At 38.4% G+C, this 22,041-nt stretch overlaps 1 protein-coding gene across 29 annotated transcripts in view; it reads right to left on the bottom strand.

Moving 5' to 3' along the window:
* The window catches only part of DLG2 (discs large MAGUK scaffold protein 2), a 982,417-nt gene that overhangs the window by 105,501 nt on the left and 854,875 nt on the right, over window positions 1-22,041 (bottom strand). The window contains exon 1 of one of the 29 annotated variants that reach the window (XM_039718603.1): window positions 11,281-11,639. The exons of the other annotated variants lie outside the window; for them this stretch is intronic. The gene's annotated coding sequence lies outside the window, so the exon portion shown is untranslated. Of the gene's footprint in view, window positions 1-11,280; window positions 11,640-22,041 lie in introns of those variants that run through there. 29 annotated transcript variants of the gene reach the window in all.

Below are 22,041 nucleotides of genomic sequence, written 5' to 3' on the forward strand. Positions count from 1 at the left end.
AGGACTTTTTTCCCTAGGTCAGATTGCAGGGACAGTAACACTGGCTTTTTGTTACGCATCTGCTTTCTGGAACTGGAACTATCTCTGAATTTTATTTACTGTTCCACAGTATCACAAGGAACCCGATTTCAATTTCTCTTGAGTATCTACTTCAATGCATCATCACAGAATCCCCAGCTACAAAAACAGCACCAACCCAAGTTGGTGTTTGCTAGTTTTTCCAAAGAAATAAATGTAAGGATCATCAGGGCAACATCTGAACCTTCACAGTTCCAGAGTTAATCTGAAGTGTTCTGCTGTCGGTGCAGCCTTATCAAAACAGTGGTGAGGAAGGTTAATTCATTACATATTTGTGTGGACAAATGTGGACAGCAATATTTTCTTCACTTCAAGGCACATGAAAGCCCTGTCCAAGACAATTCTGAATTCTGCATCTCCTCAAACCTGTAGATGCAAAGCGACTCTATTGGCACTGGCCCATTCTGTTCTGTAAGACAGCATGTGTCCACAAGAAGGGAAAAGAAGCTATTTAGTTTTTATTTGTTTTTGACTGCTCTGCTTGCTTGACTGGTCTGCTTATCCCAGGCCAGACACCTTATATCACATGGATCTGTCATTGCAAGCTGTGCTTGTTTTATCAGGGGTAGAGGTAATTTTCTTCATGGTGACTGGTATGGGACTATGGTTTGAATTCTGGTCGGGAACATCATTGACAATACAGGAATTTTTCCATTACTGCTGAGCAGGGCTTGCACAGAGCCAAGTCCTTTGCTGCTTCTCACCCAAGTCCATCAGTGGGGAGGCTGGGTGTGCACAAGGAGGCAGGAGGGGACACAGCTGGGACAGCTGACCCACCTGAGCTAAGGAATATCCCAGGCTACCTCACATTATGTTCAGCATGTAGATCTGGGGGAAGAAGAAGGAATAGGGGAAGTGAGTGAGCAGTTGTATTGAATTAATTTGCAGCTGGGGTTAAACCATGAGGAATAATGGGGTTAAACATCAAGGAATATGGATCCAAAATGCCATAATTCCTGGTGGATGACACCATACCTACCATGAGTCTTGTAATTTCAGAGCTGGAGGTTTCTGTCTACCTCTCCTAAGCTCGATCTGCCACAGATACTTACCCTGAGTAAAGAGGGCTGACCTAAGAGCACAAACTGGCCTGGCTACATGATGGCTGAGATTGAGGACCTGGGAAACAAATGGCCACATGGAATGGTGCGGCGATGTCCCTATTTTAAGCCTTGTCATTCTTCATCACAATTTCATGACACAGTTTTGAAGTCATCAGCATGGACAATGTCAAAAGAAATAAAAAATTCTGGAAGGGATGTGATAAGCAGCCTATAGCAGACAAGAAAGCAAACTCCTGAAGAGGTCCAGAATCAAAGGACATGGTAAATGTCAGTTGGATGGTACTTCTGTCATGTTACAAGAGTCGCTGCAGCAAGTGCAGGAGAACAAGTTCTGCAACAGATCGGAGCCAATTAATCAGAGTAATCCCATTTGGCCATAAAAATATCTAGTCATTTAATAGTGCTAAGCCTTGTTTGTAATCACAAAACTTAATGAGAACAACTTACACTGAAAGGAAAGAACGGAAATCTCTGGAGTAGAAAGGCTGCTAAAGAGGACGCTGACAAATGCAAGCAAATTTGAGGTTTTAACTTCTTTTATATAGGCCATACCCTATTCATAGAGGATTTTTCTTTAATCAGTCAACCCAATGCTGAAGCCAGCTACGAGATTATGCAAGCGTGCTTTTGTTTTCACACTCTATGCCATGTAGGCAACTCTCCCAATTAAGAAAAGGTTTCTTTTGTTTGCATGAGATTCTGTTTAATTTCCAGCAGGCAGATTCAGAAATAATTACCATCTATATAGAAGGATGAATAGCAGTCAAACCCAGAATCCTCATTACCCGCCAGAATTTCAAAGTTAACTTTACTTCTAAGCAAGAATTTGTCAGGTCTTAACAAAAGGGAAAAGGTATTGGATGAAAGTAGTGGTGTCAAATTTAAATTCTGAACAGAAAGAATGATATTTTGTAATGTCCAGGACCTCATATCTGGGAAGAGTCTGTGAGTACTCTCAGAATTCTGAGAAGGACTAACATGTCTTTTGAGAAGTCTGGCTTCTCCTTGCCACAATTAAGGCATATTGGAGGTCATACCTCAAACATGAGAGAATGGTCTGGTCGGGCGAGGACAGTAGTGCCATACATAAAGAATTTTAGCCAGTTTACATTCCTGACAGAGGGATTTAAAGAAGATGGTTCTCAGTGCTTCCTAGCAGTAGGACAAGGGGCACTGGGTATAAACTGAAATACAGCAAATTCCATTTAAACATTAAAAAAACCCTTTTTCATTCTAAAGATGATTGGATATAAGAACAGGTTTTCCAGAACTGATGGGAAAAACTTGACTCTACATGACCCAGAACAACCTGCCCTTGCTGACCCTAGAGTGACTGGTCTTAAAACAGACAATCCAGTTACTTTCCAGCCTTTACTATTCTGTGGGTCTGTGAAACAATAGCTCTAATTCTCTGTAGCTATGCAAATGTTACATATAAGGAAAGCTCCTTCTCCTCTTATACTTAGAAACACAGAGCTGGAAAAACCCACGGGCAGGATAATGTACAGTTAACAACTTCAGCCCTTTAGAATGCAAAGATTATTAGAATAAATAAAAGATTACACTCAGCTGAATTAATGTCCCCCGGCTGCCATTATTCTCCCTGGTGACAGTGCTACTGAACAACTGGGTACAGCAATATAAAGGTTTAATATCTGGCTACATTTAATATCGAACCCTGATACAGGCAGTGCCCACGATGGCTACAGGTCTGTCAGCATTTTCAAAGTTTTATAACAGCCATGAAAACTCATGGAGTATAGAAATGAGTCAGCCAGTACTTATAATTGCTGGCATTTAGCACCAGAGATGATGACTAAGAATCTATATTTGAAATACCTGGAGTTGGTGGAGTCCAAATACAAATCCTAGGGAAAATCAACTAAGGACTGTATTTTTGTGAATTAAATATACTGAAATGTGTGCAGCTTGTAAACTTTTAGGTGAGTGCTTAAAACCATATTTATTCACACACACACACCACAAACATATTTTCATACAAAATGAGTATTGTTTTCATTTGGTTTTCCCCTAATGCAGAATATTGCCATGTTTGACATTCATCTTCCCCCTTTCATCAGCAGAGGTGGCTGCATTTCAGATTTCAGAAATAATGTTTAGGGAATTCCCTGAGGCATAATCTTCAGTGGCAGATGTCACGTATCTGATACTCTCAAATGCAGTTTGACAGCATGCAAGTGGTCTTTGCTTTCTGCATTAACCAATTTCACAAAAAAAATTTAAGTTGAAACAAAAATTTCAGTCATAATGTCTGAAATGTGTCTTTGAGAAGGAGCTTCACAACAAAATAGATGTCCCAAGATGATACATTAAATTAATTTTTATATGGCAGTTTATGTAATTAATCTCAAACAGGATGGATCTTACAAATCACAGGTTAACATAATTTACAATTTTATAAAAGAATCCTGATGTGTTTCACAGACTTCAGTACAAACTCCATACATCTATGGTATCCACCTCAAGGCTGTCAGTCACAATTACAGATGTGCTGCAAATAAGTCAAAGGACAGAACAGTGGCTAAATGAAAATCATGCTTGACCTTCAGGCTGAGCAGATTCATTTAACTACAACTTTGTCTGAAAGATCTAAAGAGATACTTTGAGTCACAGTCAGCAAGAGACATATCCACCAGAAGATGAAAGGCTGAGTCAGGTCTCACAGATGTTAACCCAAGGTTAAGACACATTAACTACGTTTGTGTTCTCAGGCTGGTCTTTGAGTTACAGGTTTTTAGTTATATGCAAAGGGTGTAGGAAAGATCCCAATCAGGCTCTGGATGTTTCCACATCAATGCTTACACCTTTACAATTTCCATTACCAAATTCATTGACTTCAATATTTGCATTCAAGTTATTCACTTCCATAAACTCAACTATCTTTTTTTTTTTCTCCTTTTTTATTTTTTCCTGAGAAAACCAGTAGATTAGATATGTTTGTTCATGGAAAAATCAACTTTTTAATCAAAATGCAATTTGCCAATAGGGATACCATTTTTCAGCATTTGCCAGTAGGGATACCATTTTTTAGCAAATATTCTAACACTAATTCCTTCTGCCTCTCTTTTCTCCCTCCCTCAAATGACCGTTTTGGACAACTGAAGTTTTCCAGCTCTGTCTATCTATGTCTTTGTTTTTTGATTTCTCCCCCCTCCCCATATATATCTACATCTTCAACACATATTTATATTTAGGGATACAAGCCTGAAAAAAAACCCAAAACAAAACAAAAAATGTATTTCTGGTATTTTGAACCTCAAATTGACATAAAATATCACTTATATTTTGCCTTCATGTATACTTTAAAAACAAATATACCAAAATTCAGCATAATCCAGGATCTCAGGTATGGGAACCTTTCACTGGGGAAAGGTATAAGAAGTAAAAGAAGATAAAAGTGTTATTATTGCGTGATTCCTAGGAAAACATACCAGCTAGCTGATTAATTTAAAATAAAACAAGTATTTGTAATTTTTCTTCCCATATTTCAAATCTTAAAAACACCTCCTATGATAAATATGAATCAATAATTCTTGATCAAACATATTTTAAGATTTAGTTGACAGGTTTACAGACAGCATCTATAGACGAAACTTGTTTCTTCTTCTATTAAGCAAGCATACCAAAAATAAACTGAAACAGAAAATTTCAGTCTGTATTTTATATTAAGCATCTCAAATAATTGAGGAAAAATGTTGAATTTCAAGTCTTATGAATAGTGTAGTGCAAAAGCTGGACTAGTTCATGATTGGTGTAAAATCCTGAACTAAAATTTACAGATGCACTTCGCAGTAATTCTACTAGAAATTTGCACAGAAAGTTGCAGTACTTCCTGCTTGCTTCTAGTACTTGCACTTTCCCTGCTTCAGATCTCTATCCATCAATACCTATGCACTGAAGTGAATTCAGTAAAAGCAAAGCAGAATTTATTTGCATCTCTGAAAAGATGGGAGAAAGCTGAATACAAGAATTATCATTTCAGGGGCAGGTGCCAGTATCAAGACATGAAAGAGTGAAAACCAAATAAAGAGATTTGAGTGCCAAATATCAACACATTACCCTAAAAGGCCAACATGTAATCGCTGCCATAAAAATATCCAAGTTTCTCTATAAAGCTGTTTCAGGTATCTTGTACAACAAGACCAGGCTACCATTATAATTCAAAGATGATAAAATTTGAACAGAAAAAAACCAAACATGAACAGCAAATGCATAAAGTGCATTCAACACTTTATTCAAATAAGAGCATTCTAGAATATCTACAGAAATTTTTATGTTTTTTAACTAACAAATTACAAGGAAATGTGAAATGAAATTAATGCCCCACATAGAAAACCTGTTTAGAATGGAGGAGTGCTATTTTCCCCTCCTCTCAAACTTGTTTCTGTGTTGGATGGGTACATTTGAGTGATGTATTTAACACTTGCGGTTGCACCTCGAAGAGAAGAACTACAGACCATTACAGGTAATGGCCAAGTTTCACCTAAGACCTAATAATTCACCTAATATTCACCTAATAATTTCATTTTGCATTTCTGGACTACAGCCCAACCCAAAGCCAGCAGCAGCCAGTGTGCACTGTCATTTTTCTATGGAAAGTGTACCAGAAACACTTACCTGAGAAGGGAAGGATAATCCATGGAACACTGAGAGCAGATAATGATTTTGCCTATTATTACTTTTCTATCTGGTATAATAGATTCCTTTCACAAGGAATATTTTGGTAGAGAGGGTCAAAGATCTACTCCTATAAAAAAACCTGAGATTGACAGTACTGTAAATAAATACAGAGAGAATAAAGTACTATTTACATGAAAAGTACTGTACTACTGTATTTATGTTTACACCTTCTTAAAACTTGTAAGTAGATTTATAGAAAGAAAGTAGAAATTTTCTTCAGTGAGTAATATTTAATTACTTAGATGCCACTAGTATCACTAGCTGCTGTGGGTATTTTTCCGTACTTGGGGAACACAGTACTCAACGCAGCAAGAAATGCTTCTGAGAGTACAATTTTCCTTAAAAGATAGAAAGAATTAGCAATAGAAGAAAAAAAAAAAACAACCCACAAAACAAAAACTCCCCACAATAAAGTGCATAGATTAGCCTGCCTGGTTTGTTCACTCGTTCAGTTTCAGCATGTGGCTGCACACAACACAGTTAAATCAGTTCTTTATAATTTTATAATGTTAAAGGTTATTACTACCACACACAAAAGGGATAATAGCAGGTTCTTAAATTAGCATTTGCTTAGCTCAAATGCCACTGCACTAATTCTTTCCCTAGAATCTAGCACAAACAGTATTGCAAATCATGCTTACAGAGTGGTGGGCTTGTGCTGTCTCCAGAACGGGACATACCTCCTCAAGAGAACAGGAATGAATGAGAAGGGACAGCCCATGTCTCACTCTGCCACTTTGCAGGTTCTTCAAACACAACACACTGACCAGTGTGATGTAAAGATGACATTAACTCACAGGATTTAAAAAACCTCTTGTCAATCCAGATTACTCTCCTGCCTGGCTAAAATAATAGGAGATTTCTGCTAACACTACAAAAGTATTCTGGGAATGAGGACTCTATCTGCAGTTTTATCAGGCTGACTTTTGAGTGAGCACATTGAGAATTCCCAAGTGGAAAGTTGTTGATGTCATAAGCATTTCCATGTGGTACAAAATAAAATTTTTATATTATTATTATCAAGCTTTAGGCCACCAACCACTAATTAGAACTTTGCACAGGACAGAAGAGAGTACACCACTGCTGTTCAACAAATGAATCTGCTGCAGAGGAGCATCACTCCTGTTGGCTTACTGCAAGCGGGATGACAAACGTTCTCCATTTTCAATTATTCCAGGCAGGACAAAAAACTGAGGACCAGAGAAGCAGCAGGTATTTCTGAGTGCTTTCAGCCTGCAATCTGATGAGATTATAGCTGCTACCTTCATCTGGGTCCACTTTCATAAGAGGGCCTCAGCAGATTTTTTTCCTTCTGTACATGGTCATGATGAAAAAAGATGAAAAGTGTTCACCTAGAGGAATGTACAGAGACTTCCAGTGCAGCTTTCTTGGGATATATATCCAAGTCCTGCCTGCAGGACTCAAAGCTGTAGGGCCTTTGCCAGAGATGATCCCAGTTGTGTGTCAAATCCTACACCTCTATTTATGGGCAGCTTCTCCATTGCTTGTAACTACTCTGTAGTGGAGACACAGCTCTAGGAACCAGCACCCTCCTGACCATGTATGCTCCCTGAAAACATGGAAAAACTCCACAGAAAGCTGACATGAGCTTGGAAAGGACTCTCGATGAACCCTTTTCATGCTTTTGGTCATCTAGACTACATTAAATGCCATTCAGAAAACAGGTAATTAGTGTAGTTTTATTTCACTGACATCTGGCTCCCACTAATTTCTGGTGCTGAATTCTCCAAAACCATCTCTACTACCCTGGAACACACCCTTTTCACCTGTGGATTTTCAAGGACTGAGGGATCGATTTGTCCACCTGGCAGCAAGGAAGGTGCTCTTGTTTTCTATTTTCCCCCAGCAAAGAATACTTACATTAATAGTTCCTTTCCCCCCTCTTTCTTTAAAATAATAGCACAATGCATCCAGATACCAAGACACCAGGAGCCACCAAACAAACCAAGCACTTGAATCCACAAGCAAACTGAACTTAGCATCTATGAGATGTATTTTGCTTACAAGTGAGCTTGTGGATTTAATAGCTTGAATATCCCCTCCTGCTAGTAAAATCATATAAAATCTAACCAAATTCTCTTCTGCAGGATTAGACCTTACATGTATTTCCCTCACAGCACAAAGAGCAGACCAACATCAAAGGGCATGCTGTGTTTATGAACAAGCTCTCTCTCTGCTTCAGTTGTCAAATTTATTCCTGTAATGCACTGAGTATTTGATAGTCCTTTAAAATGGATTTTCTCTCCCTAGTTTTCTGGATATACAAAAACCTCTACTGCTTTCCACTGACACACTGTCATCCTTTACTATGTGCTATCTCTTCCCTTCCATAAAGTTGTATTGGCTATTCCCAACACTGAGGATACCACATGGCTAACCTATCATTTCACCCATTTTTCCAGTGAAGGGCCTCTCCGTGAAAGCCCATCATTATCATTGCCAGTGTCTGTACAGCTTTGTTTCACATCCATCTTGAATACTGAATTCAAACCTGAGAATTCTTAAAAATAGCAGTGCCACTTTATCAGTCTCTTCAACAAAAAGTAAGAGTTAATATATAGTTAACAGCTTTCAATTTTATGCATTAGATGTTTCTGTGCTCAAGACTCAATATTATAAATGTCTTGCTCTGTTTGAAAGCATGGTTTGTGTACTGTGTGCTTGAAAGAGCAAAACAGAAGTGTATCAGGCATACAAACTTGCGAGTTTACACACCCCTGCTGCCATCTCCAATCACTTTTTACACAAGGAGTACAGTCACACATTAGCTGTATTTACTGCAAACCAAAAAATAACTCTCCAAAAATTAATGCTGGCTTATCCAATAATCAATTTTGTCAAAAATGTTGACCACAAGTTGCCATGAGACTTAACAGTAAACCTGAAGGTCGGTAAACAGGAGGTATTTCAGACTAAAGGAAAAAGATAAAAAAATCAATTCCTAAGCTCAGGACTTTTATCTAAGATATTATTCCTGGGCATCTATATTTTATACAAAAGATAATGTGGGTTGGTTTAATCTGTAACCAAAAGGCAAAAGCAGACCAAGATTCCTCTTGGAGAGCACATTTCTGCTACTTAAGAGTGCTATGCATCAATCCTAAAATATTTCCTCTATCCAGAAATGGTCAGGAAGCCAACACACTCTTGGAGCTGTGGTGCAGAGTGTTTCCAGCAGGATGTAGCACTAACAACAGGGATGGCTGCTTCCTGGACCAGCCCTAAGGGCATTTAAGACACAGCACTCCATGGAGAGCACTGCTGCTGCTTACTGCCAGGTGGGAGGCATGGATCACAGCACCAAACTAATGCCCAGATAAAACATCTGTTTCTTCCAGATTGAGATGATGTGAAATACAATTCTCAGTCTCTGTTTTTCTTTCAGCATCCCTCCTGGGATATGACCACAAAGGAGCAGTAGGCATGCACCCAGGATAAAATGGGATTTTTGCCACATCCTCTGGCTATTTCCTTATCTTGCTTGGAGTGAACTTGGAGAAGCTGGTCTCATCTGTGCCCAAGCCTCCATACCATTGCCTAGAGACTGAATTAGTTGTCAGCTTTATTTATTGTGTAATAACAAATAGCGAGTCTGGATCTCTGGTTCCCACAAAAGCCCATATGCCCATATCATAACTTTCTCCTTTTTGGGTTGCTTTTCCTGTCCTAATTTATACTTCCTAAGTTACAGTACATACATTTACATGGTTAATGTTCATATTGCTGAGATTACACCATTGTGATGCATGCAATATAAATGCCTAGACAGATGGATGCAGTATCACAGATTTCTGAAAGGAGGAGAACTTGCAAAGCCAGAAGCTCACACTTCAAGAAACCCATTTGCTGGCACAGGGGTCACTGAAAATAGATCTGAATGCTTAAGAAGCAGTGCAATACTCTTAAATAAAGTAATGCTGACAAAGGTATACACTCTTTCCTAGAAATAGGCTCTAGTCTGTTAGGCTGCCAGGAAATAATTGTCACCAAAAAATTCTGCTCTTTTCAAATTTATGATTTATAAAAAGTAAGTCCAAATCTGCTAAGCAAAGTAAGTCAGTGGGAAAGGCCACTTTGCCAATAGCCTTTCTCTTTAAATAAAAATTGATACTAAAATGAGATACCTTATTAATTGAACCAGGATCAGTCCTGCAGCTTTGATGCTTCACATATAACTCATTGAACGAATTATTTCTAAGTGAGAAGTCACGATACAAGTCTAAATCACTACAGAGTAAACAATTTGGAGTGATACCAGGTGAGAGGTCTCTGGAAGAGAGCATCTCCCTCCAGGTACTAATAATACAGCAATAAGACAACAGGTGCTGTTCTGCCAAGCTCTCTTGATGTTTAGATATCATAAACTTGCTTCTCCAACCCACAGAGAATGAAAAAACAATCCCAAACTGGGTACAATGAGACAAAAGCAATGACTATAATACTGCTGCTAATAAAAGAAAAAGTAAAATTGTTACTCGTGACTACTTCCCTCCTGGGGAGACATATAGGTATTACATGGCAATCTTAATATTTCAGTTCTATAAATTCTGCTTTTCAATTCCTTTCTGATTAAACCAACAAAAAAATTGTAGGCTTACTGATTTTTAAAGGTTACTGGCAAGATAATGTTGACATAATAACGGAGCTTGCTTGAAAAGATACAGAGGTCAAAAAGAAGCAAGTGATAATTAGAGCAAAGAATCTAAAGCTGGTGAAATCCAAAAAGTCATGCAGATGCTATAGGAAATATATCTTTCTGGGCATAGCTCTGCTATAGCATGTTTCTACAGTTTGTTTCAAAGTCTCCCTTTGCCTTTCATCTTAAACATATTTCAGCACTGTTGTTATGCAAGATGGGGAATCATTCATTTTAATGTGATACTAAGCATATTACCACAAAACCAGAAAGAAGCTACCGATTTACTGAGGATCTAATTAAAAAGCTCTACAATTCAAATTCTTTGCAGCCCCTCACTGCACATAAAAGATTTAATGCTGCATCTGAAAAGCCACATGTACAAAAAGAATTTGTAAATGATTCTGATATTTGCTTATTATTTTCCTTCCTCTTGTTACAAAAGCCACAACCATCATTCTCTTTAAGTGCTAATAAAAGCAATTTAATGACAGGTAGATTTGCGGGTTTGTAGCTTCTTTGAACCCCCAACACACTCACTAAAGGAAAGTAACTTTAGCTAGGAAAGAGATCCTCGCAGCACGATGGTGAATAATTCATCATTGCATTTTTCTTTTCATCTCATTTTGTGCCAGTAACGTACACAACTGAAAATATTGCAAAATCTAAAAACAACCACAGACAAGGACTTCCAGCAGCAAAATACACATTAAACTAGCAGGCAGGTTTCCCCAGCTTATATAATAACAGCTTTAGCTCGACAGAACCCCCATCACTCACCGAGGACTGAATTCACTTGAACAAAAGCGGAGCCCAGTCACCAAATGCAGCTTTGCAGGACTCTCAATGCAAGATGCTCCTGTCTGCTGTTCGGTTCACACTTGCCTTTATAACTAAGCCAACCAACAACATTCAGCTGCTGAACCTGATGAATTATAAAACGGTAGCTCCCAGACTCTCATATTTTACATCACAGGGGGTGGTCATCCAGCATACACACTGCCTGTGTACATATATTCTGCTATAACTCATCCTGATAAACACATCAGTGCTGGCAGCAGTGACAGTAATTGGTGCTCAGGATGTACAAGCACAAACCAATAGAGCACACTCCCACCTTCTGCTCTGTGCAACATCTCTACCTGTCAATCACTGCACCTTGTTAAGGTGGAATGAGCAACGGCACTTGGGGGAGAGGCAAAACTCAGAGAAGAAACCATCTACCAACGCTAATTCTGCACTTAAACATTTCTTAATGCAGTAGTAAATGTAGCTTCAGTATCCTCTAGGTAACAATTTTCTCGATTTTTTTTTTCCTAAATCTTCATAAAAATCTTCCCTTCTTAAAGACACAGTTCTCATTTAGCGAACTAATGCAGGGTTCGTTACTTCTACTATCATGAATAGAAATTATTCAGGCAAATTCCAGGGACATCAGCACGGACAACCTAAAAGCATTACTCCAAGCAGAATGACTGTTAAAAGCAATATACTTGTTAGGTGAAATTCTGTGCCCATTTTAAAATCCTCCTAAAAATACTGAAAGGTTTAAAGATCATCCTCTAAATTATAAGGATGTATTTGTAACGCTATTCACTTCTCCAATACTTTGTTTTTCCCATATGCTTGCATAGTTTTTAATGTCAATATATAGATACAAAATAACAGAACCAAACACCTAATTACCATTAATCCAATCAATTAAACATTTTCAAATGGGATTAATTACAGCTATAAAAATCACAATTGTTGCACATGCCACAAATTAACACTCAGAATTAGTCCCTAACAAGCAAAGCTGGTTGTGGTAATGGTAAAACACAGCCAGGGATCAGCCACTGGAAAGGCATTTGTTTGGCAATTTTTTTATGGAGGAGCAGAAGTTGCTCTTTGAGAATTGAGCTCCAGGAATTTTGTATGTGTTTTACACAAACTCAAGGCTATTTGTTTGAGGATAGAGTGGGAATGAACACTTTATTTGAGAGGATTTTTTATTTTTACATCACTGGTGATGATTCTCAGAGGGTTCCATTTGGAACCTGAACACTTAATCCATCTCCTTTCATTTCCCCCAGTTTTTGGTACCATGAGGAAATGTTGTTCTTGGGAAGGTGAGCACAGTTGTGTGAGTGGTTGTGCATTGCCTGGATGCTTTTCCACGAACAACTGGGCTGAGGAATGCAAATGAAGCCTGTGCCGGCAGCCCCAGGCAGAAACCCAACCCTTCTCACCATCTGGACTGACTGATGTGCGTCACAATGTGGGAACAGGGTGTTGCATTTCATGCATAGCAAAAGCTAGTCCTGTATAGATATATATATATATCCCATTCCTCCTGTTCTCAGCTGCTTGTTCCACCCCATTCCTCATTTGTCTCTTTGTGTTCAGCACCTTTACTATCTGAGAAAAAAAAAATCACTCCAGGCCAGAGGCATGAGCAGTGTTTCTGCATGTGCTGCTGGCTCTTACTACAGAAGACTGTATGAAGGAAAAGCTCTATAGAGTTGGGTGGCAGAATGTAGGGGAGACATATCAGGATTTAATCAGAGTAATGGTTTTAATGTCTCTGTCTTTCTCAGAGGAAAGGACAGCTGAGATCCAATATCTGGATTCTCCAGTGATGCTGACCAAGAATAATCCAATATGTGCAGAAAGTATTCCAAATGATAAACCCTGGCTCATTAAGAAGTAGGGGAAAAAAAAAGAAAAAGAAGTTTGTGCTACTGGATTTGCCTTTTAGAGCCAAATTCTGTTCTCAGGGGCTTACATATTTCATCTGCACATCATGGAGGTTCCCTAAAATGGCCTGATTACAACAGTTTGTTGTCTTGTGCACTAATTAGGGTTTTCTGACCTATTTTTTTATAAAAGACAGTTTCAAACCATATGTGCCAGAGTGCCCTATTTTCTTTTTTGTTTTGCCTTAACCATTCAGACTCTAAGAGGCTTCCCAAGGATCTGTGTAAACATGACACTGCCTTATAACAATTTGCTGCCACATGAATAAGACACAAGCAATGCACGGTTGAATGTCCTTGACCAACATAACATTCCTGCTATAATTCAGCTCCCACTTACTGAAGAAAATGTTTGTAAAAGTGACCAATATCTCACTAATGTAAGCCACGGCAATATTTCATAGCTGTGTGTAGGTGGCATACATAAACCAGAGTCTGCGGCATTACATAAGATCCACCATTCCAAGAGAAACTGCTATCCTGTTTCACACTTGCAATTTTTAATTAGTTTTCCTGGCTTCCATGTTACCTTTCCATGGGTAATACAGCTGATACTGCCATAATAGTCAACAATGTGGTGCTCTGTAGAAGTGCCACCTTCGAAGTGATTTGATACGCTCAACACGCGACCCATGTCCTTGGGACTCTGTTATTACACTCTGGTGCAGAATGTGAGATTTCACATTCAAACACATTCACTCCACTGACAGGTGTGTGAAAATCCCATATGGCTGCCAGATTTCTGAATACCTACATATATATATAGAGTGTATATTTTTAAGGCATTTGTAACAAACACATTTGGTATTGACTCTGATGTTCTTTGCTTCAAGCTGCAAAATAGAAATGATCTAAAAATGAAAAAAACCCAAAAAAACAAAAAGACAATAGTGTTCCCATTTGCTACCAAAACATTACTTCTTTCTTCCATGATCACATGGACTATATTGACTACATACCATGGATATCTCATTTGCTGTCTAAACTGAGCACACAGACCACTGGGGAAAAATTAGGGCATTCAGCTGAATAACAAGAGCAGAAGAAGCAAAGGTAACTTCAAATTAAAAATAACTACAGGTAGATACTATCAATATCACAAATTAGCTAGTACTGGTTACTTGCACATCAATGAAGCAAAACTAGATCTCCAGGATGACCACAGTGTGGACCTGGACTTTCGGGAGACAAAATGTGCACCAACAGAGATAATTCCCAGGCCACACCAGATGGTATGGATGACCAGTACTCTGGGGAGTAATCCTTGCAAATGCCATCTTGAAAACTAAAGATATATTTATCCAGTGTCCTGTATTTAGCAATTTTCAATTTATTTTTTTTTTTTTGTCAGACTTACACTGGATACATTTTTACCCTGGATTTACACTCTTTCATCTCATAGCCTTTTGATGGCACTGTCAGAGAGTACCTCTACAGCAAAGAGCCCAGCAGGATTTAAAAAAGGACTAGATATTTATCAGATAATATCATCCAGAAGAGCAGTAACAACAAGAAGCCTAAGCTTTCCAACGATCCGGGGGTGTAAAAACACTTTGTTTCTTACAGGTGTTTTTTCTTTCATGGCAGGCTCAACCCACTGCTCTGCCTCAGTCTGCATCACTTTACAATAGCCCAGCTTATCCTGGTCCCCATTTAGGACAAAGAGCATCAAGGGCTGCAAGTCACTTCCCACCTTCCTCCCAGCACAGGCACTAATTTAGCTCTCCCTCCCTAATCTAAGCGTTACCATGAAATCTGTATGAGTTTAGTTAATTCTGAGATCTACCTTTCTTCTAATCAAAATCAGCTGAGCTCAATTGTAGAGGCCTTTTATTACACTTAATAAAGGCAATCCCTAGTTACAGGGAATTTCCCTGCCTATACACTCTGAAGGGTAGTAGGTGAAATAGAATCATCATTCCTTTCGAGTACAGAAATCTATCAAACTTTTAATTCCAGCTGAGATCACAGAGGATTTACAAGTTTCACGAACTACTCCATTGTCTGTGGTCTGAATCCAATGAGAATGTATCCTTTTATAAATATATGGTAAAATAGTACACATTGAGTCAGATTCCATTGCTGTAACTTACATACATCCCACACGGCAAAATAAACAACAGTGACAATGTAAATTAATTTAGTTGCCACGGCAAGGCAATAAATTAATTTTCTTTCAATGTTGCACACATGAAATTTCACATAAGAACAGTTTTTAAATAGTTTCAGTTCCTAAGACTAATCCTCATAAGTACAAATGAATAGAAGTGTATACTTAGATTAATTTAGAAATTAGCTGGCACAGGACTTTGAAGATGCAAAGGACTGTACAAGCGCTATTGCTATAATAATATTTTTCTGCATTACAATACTCTCCTTCCTCAAGTGACATCTCTTTTGCTACAAGTGCAGAGTGAAAGCTCAAGTCCCCCTTCTGAATGAGGACTGAGTTTGAAAAAATACAGAAAAAAGAGAATTTAAAAGGATTCAGCTAGATCTGAATGAACAGATGCCCAAGAGAGCAATTTAAGTTGATCAAGGGCAATGACAAGAACTTGCTTTGCTAGTTAAGAAGCTGATCTCTCCTAATGGTGGCTTCACAGTTGTAAGAATATGAATGATCCTACCAGTAATAAAGAAGAGCAGCTAAAAGAGAGGAAGACCAGATGGCACTTTCCCTAGAGCTCTGGAGAGGCTGTCTGGATTTGATTTGATTTGAAAAGCCTTTTATAGCACCCTGTGAACCTGGAATAATATGGCAACCCATTAATAAGTCAGCAGATATCACAGGAACAGCCTGATATTTCATAAAAATATTTATTTTCTGTATGGCTTAGGTTAGCTCAGCTGGTTAAAAGAACTGAGAAACTTGGAGGAGATGGTTCAGAATCCAGAACTAGTTTGCATTTTTTTGGTGTTTTCCTTTCTGACTTTTGTTTTCCATTGAACCTTGAGTCTGCTTTTGCTATTCCCTTTTAAATTAGTTAAATTTTTCTGAAGCTTCATATTCAAATCCAAAACAAATCATAAAGGACTTAATAGCTCTATGAGCTGAAAAAAAATAGCTAAAGATACACTTTCTACTAGCTAAAAGTTTAAATGTAGTAGCACACCCGACAAGCATCTTTTACACATCTTTTACACAAACAGAAGGTCCCACAGGCAACTCCTTGTAAGCCTAATGCAGGAAGCAAATGAGTTAACAGCTTTGGATGGCAAAGAATGGTGGAGCCATGAAGATCCTCCTTGGATTCGCAGTTTAACTCTGCGTGCACTCTGTGGTGGGAGGAGTAGGTGGCTGATTTGGGAAGAAGTACAGCACAGGAATGATACACTTGACTCCTCTGAGGATGGTGATGAAAATCTGTCAGCTTGGCATAGTCCTTCACGTTACCTACAGCAAGAACTGACACATGGAGAAAGCAACAGCTCTACAGACATTACAGTAAAAAACACAGAATACATATGGAAAAGGCCTTTACAATCATGGAGTTGAAGCATTAACCCAGCACTGCTGAGTCTACCATCAAACCATACCCCCAAGCAGCACACCTACATGTTTTTTCAACACTTCCAGGAATAGTAATTGCACCATTTCCTTAGCCTCTTCCAATGCCTGACCACATTTAGCAAAAAAAAGTTTCCTAATATTTAACTTCCCCTGATGCAACTTGAGGCCATTTCCTCTTGTCCTATCACTTGTTACATGGAAGAAGAGACTGATCCCCACCTGGCTGCACTCTCTTTCCTGGTAGCTGCAGGGAGCACAGCACAAGAGGCAGAGTGTGTGTGGTGGAGAAAGCAGAGCTGCTTTGTTGGAGAGTCCTGTGACAGCACTGCAAGGGGCTGTCCATGGCAAGGGAAGCAAACACACAAAACAGTCTTCATGAGGAAACAGTGAAATTCAGGCCTGCATTTGTGGTAGATTGGAAAAAATAAGCGGCATTGCCTGAGGATGCCTCCTGCACTGATTGTGACAAAGAGCTAGCACAGGAATCAGTACGCACGCATGCACTCTCAGATCAAGTTTTCCCCTCCTACAGTTTTCTTTCAGGAAAGAAAATCTGAAGCCTGGATGACTAACTACAATGCAGATGGCAGAGCAGTGTAGAGATACAAGCTCCAAATGAAGTAGCTTAGATGACATCGCGAGTGAATTTAACCTACTCATACTGAACTCCACGGTTATGCTGCTCCTGGAACCTGAACATGCACAGCAGTTTAGGATTCAGACAAGCCAAAGAAGGACAGCAGGTGATACTCAAGCTAGATCTGTGCCAGCATTCTTGCAAATTTACGTCTGCAGTTTTTTTGCCATTGCTTGTGAATGTGCCAAGAAAGTACCTCCCAGCAAGAAATAATACATGGAATTACAGCAGCATCAGAGCAAAGTATTGCTCTGAAAAGAAATGAAGAAATAACTCTTTTTTAGGATATAGAATATCCTCTTTTGGCTCCACAGGAATCACCCATAGCCTTACATGGTTTATGAGACTGCTGAAAATGCAGATTTACTGTCTTGGCTCTAATGCTAGGGCAATTAATTCAGTGCTCACCAGAAATCCTTTTGGGTAGCTAGGGTGATGGTTTGTTCTCTGGCAAACTTCCTTTGAGGGGATTGTCATGAACAGTGTATTCCCACACTGTCTGGGCATTCTGAAGGTGGGAATGGCAACAACACTTCATCTACAGGTCAGCAGTAACCATGAGCAGGGAAATGTCTTCCATCCCATCACATTTACACCTGGTAACTAAGTTCCACAGTCTGAGCTCAGCTGGGCACTTAAGGACAAGCCACCCTTTGGTGAGGATTCTGTCTGAAGGGACCCAAGAACCAGGACACTGATTAGATGCTCTGTTCTTGAACTACTTATAGCGTAAGGATTAATTAGGAGTGGGAAAGTGTTCTAAAACCTTTAACTGAAGAACTGAAGAATTAAAGGAGTTGAAATATAAATACTTATTATCACTACAGTATCAGAATCTCTGATTGAAACCCTACAGAAATAACTCATGCTATGTGGATCCAACAAGAACATTCTGTTAAGATTTCGTAAATGACAAAATAGCGTTTATCCAGGAATGCTGAACAACTGAATAGAGAGGTGGTACGTGTTAAAACTGAGGATGTGCAGTTTTCAGCACTTGAATTTATAGGTGTCTACTCCTGTGCTCTGCCCAACCTTCTGCTAGATAACACCAGAACTTTAAACATAGCATATGGAAAATAAAGGCCAAAGATAAAAGCTAAGAGCAGCAGCGGGCAGTTGATGGCTTTCTCTCACTTGTGCTTGCAACTCAACTTCTATTTTAGCAGAGCACCTTGGAAAACGAAAGCAGGAGCAAATGGCAGTAAATGGGAACTTGGGACATTTGTTGTAGGAATTTTGTGTGTCCTGGGATGGATGCTGCTTCTGTGATGCAGTTTCTCAGCTCAACACTGCTCCACTGCAGGTACTGGGATTATACACTAAAAATAATGATGTATATAATAATTTATCCTGCGGGCCACCTAAGCACCTTCAAAGCACACAGTTCTGCAAGACTTGGAGAGTCCAAGTAGTGATTTTTTCCAGTCTTTTTTTTACCCTTTTAACCACAACTAGAAAAAAATAAATATATTGGCCCTCTCAATATTAATATTGCACAGCAAACAGAAATATATGTCAGTCTGAGGGACATACAAGGAAACAATATAAAAGTACTGTTGCTGAGCAGAGATAGAAATTAAAGGAACTTCTGCAGCTGCACTTCTCAGAAAATACATTGTTAAAATGTGCTTTGGGGGCAGAATAATCATACTTGAATGAGAACAATAAGAACAAAATGATCCTGAGGTGAAGATGTTGAAAGCGGGGCAATCCATACTGCTTTGTGCCAGTAGCGAACAAGGACTTCAACAACAAGGTACAAAAATGCATTAAGGTGATGAAAATGGGCCACTTTTGAAGGAGACAATATGACCCTTACAGACAAAACCTTGTGTACAGTACACCATAAAAGGACAGGGCAGTTGGGAGGATGACTCCCTGTGGAGACTGTAGTCAGCTGTGTATCTTCATAGATGGGACATGTCTTGGCAACGCGTGACCCATGGATATACTGGCATTGTGCTAGAGAGTATTGAAAACCATGGCCCTCAAAGTATCATCAGAGCTCTGGGCCTGCAAAAATTAGTTAGCCTGCACAGAAATTTACAAGGGGGAAAAGATCCTTTTGCTTTCTACCAGTAGATTTAATTACTTTACTTCACAGTATGCATCCTATGGGACTACTCTTTCCCACTGAATTAACAGAGAATTTTAGGAGGATGAAAAATTCAAATCCTATGTGTATATTTTGACTACACTACCTATATCCTGATAAAAAGAAGAGACAAGTAGGTAAAGCCTTTCTGAGTATGATCAACCAGCAAAGCAGGGCAAATAATTAGTAGTGAATACATGGTTTCCTCTCTGTTATTTTAAATGTTTTTTATGACTTTTTTTGCTGTTTTCACAAATTAATGATCACATGGGAGGTAGTAGATGCTCTCTGCCTGCATATGATTGATGTACAATATACTGACAGTATTTACAGTATGACTTTTGCATAACCATATAATATTTCTTATTTTCTTGGCTGGTAAGGTGTAAATATTAGCACTACATTTCTTGTGCAAACATTTCTATGAAATATATTAATTATAGAAATATTAATAACAGTAAGTTTACCCAGACATTTGATGGAAGTTAAATGCAAATTATTACAAGCCTAGATGAATTGTTCAATTATATATGCATGTTTCTTGTACAATTGCTGAAGTGTGTGTTTGGCTTTTCTCAGAAACCAAAGAGGCATAAATTTGAAAGTCATATCACAATTACGCCTGTAACATATTTCTATACCCGTATTATATAGGATGAAGAAAGGAGTTTAATATCCTGCTTGGTTTGCAGTTAATTTTCTAATGTCTGGTTTTAAACGACAAACTTCTTGACTTAAGAAGACTTACAGAAAATTAGAGAAAAATCAATTAAATATATGAAAACAATGTATGTTAAAATGTAACATGTTAATATTAATGAGGTGACTTCAAGGTCTTTCTTTGAATTAAACTACCAGAAACTCAGGCCTCTTTTTTTCCTTTTTTTCTTTTTTTTTTTTCTTTTTTTTCTGGAAGAATTAAATCCATTTGGGGTCCTAATATACATTAATTCAACACAGTGCTCCCTTCAAATGATTGATTTTCTTTACCTTCCCTTTTACACCTGGTGAATAAATTTAACAGCTTCCTGTGTGCATGAAACACCAACTGGCGTTAGATTGAATGTTGTAGCCAGAAATTATTTTTAATCTTTCCAACCAAATGAAAATCCTCCTTCTCATGTAATAGTAGTTATAAAAAAGGCATAGCTTATATTCAGTGCATTAAAATTTAAGAGTATATGCTATAAAGAGAAATGACAGAGGGACAAGCCATTTCAAAACTCAGATTAGTCCTTAATATTGTACTCAGGAAGCAAAATGTCATTATATGGTATATAATCACCAAGGTCAGAAATTGACAGCTGAGAAAACACAGTTTTGAAAAGCTACTCATTTTTTAAAAAAAATAATCATACTGGAAATGTCCATATTAATTTAAACTATTGGCTTGTTTTATCTTTGTGATAAATGTTATGACTTCTGAAATCTAAATAACGTTTCACATTATTTTCTACATCTGAGGACTCTTTAATTACACTTGAAAGGCAACCTGCTATGTGAAGGCATGTCCTGTACTGAGCATTATTAGGATTAGAATAATTTTACAGTCCACTTGGTAAATCCAGATGGAACCTGACGAAAGGCTCATGGATCTAATCCTGCAAAGAGATACTTCACCTCTGCAAATTCATGCTAACACATGAGGGGAGAAAAATTACAATTATTATGCATACAGTTCTTCCAACGGCCTGGGAGGGAGCTCATCATGTTGCCTAATATCAAAAGACAAAACCTTTGCAACAGTGTGGCCTAAAGATTTTAGGTATCAACCTAAAACAGAGCTGGAGAGGATCCAGAAACTCACCTGGACTATCCTGGCAAAATCATAACGTCCTAACAAAATGTATCTTACCAAAATGTACCCTACCAAAACATCTTCCCTTTACTCTTAGCATGAAGGACAAATAAGTAGAGCAGGTGTTCATTTATTTGCTATTTTTTTCCCCTCTGCCACATGGAAACAGTGTCTGTTGAGAATACCCAGATGCAGCATCGTCAATGAACAATTTCTCCTATTACATGACAAGTATCCTACCTAAAATCAATAAATATTTTTATAACGGAGTATATGTGACAAATAAAGTCCCACAGTTGAACTTTCATAATTTGTTTTTGCTTTTTTTGTCTTGATTTCTCTGGCTTAACATACAAATGCTGCTGCTGCAAGAGAAAAAAGAAACCCAAACCAAAATAGATTATCCCATATTTGGGGCTTTAGAATGGGATGACGAAGATTCAGCACAGTTACTCAGCTATTTTAGTCCAGGTATCTATACAAATCCTAACTATCTTGGCAAACACAAATCAACCTCAATTGCATATACATGAGAAAGGAAGAGAATCAACAGGCAATCTCTCAATATATTTTATGCAAGCTTTCTATCTCCCTCTCTGACTTTTTGGTCTCCTTTGCCATCATCACTGAAAATGAACTCCTCTTACAGGAAACATGGGGGTTATCCGGCTGCTCTGCTGCTTCTATTCTTCTCTGGCCCAGCAATGGGATGCTGTGCCTCAGGAAGACATCACAAACAGTTCTGCTGATAAAGTGCTC

The sequence above is a fragment of the Passer montanus genome, unplaced genomic scaffold (genome assembly GCF_014805655.1).
Source record: "Passer montanus isolate IOZ18808 unplaced genomic scaffold, ASM1480565v1 scaffold4, whole genome shotgun sequence".
Classification (NCBI taxonomy): domain Eukaryota; kingdom Metazoa; phylum Chordata; class Aves; order Passeriformes; family Passeridae; genus Passer; species Passer montanus.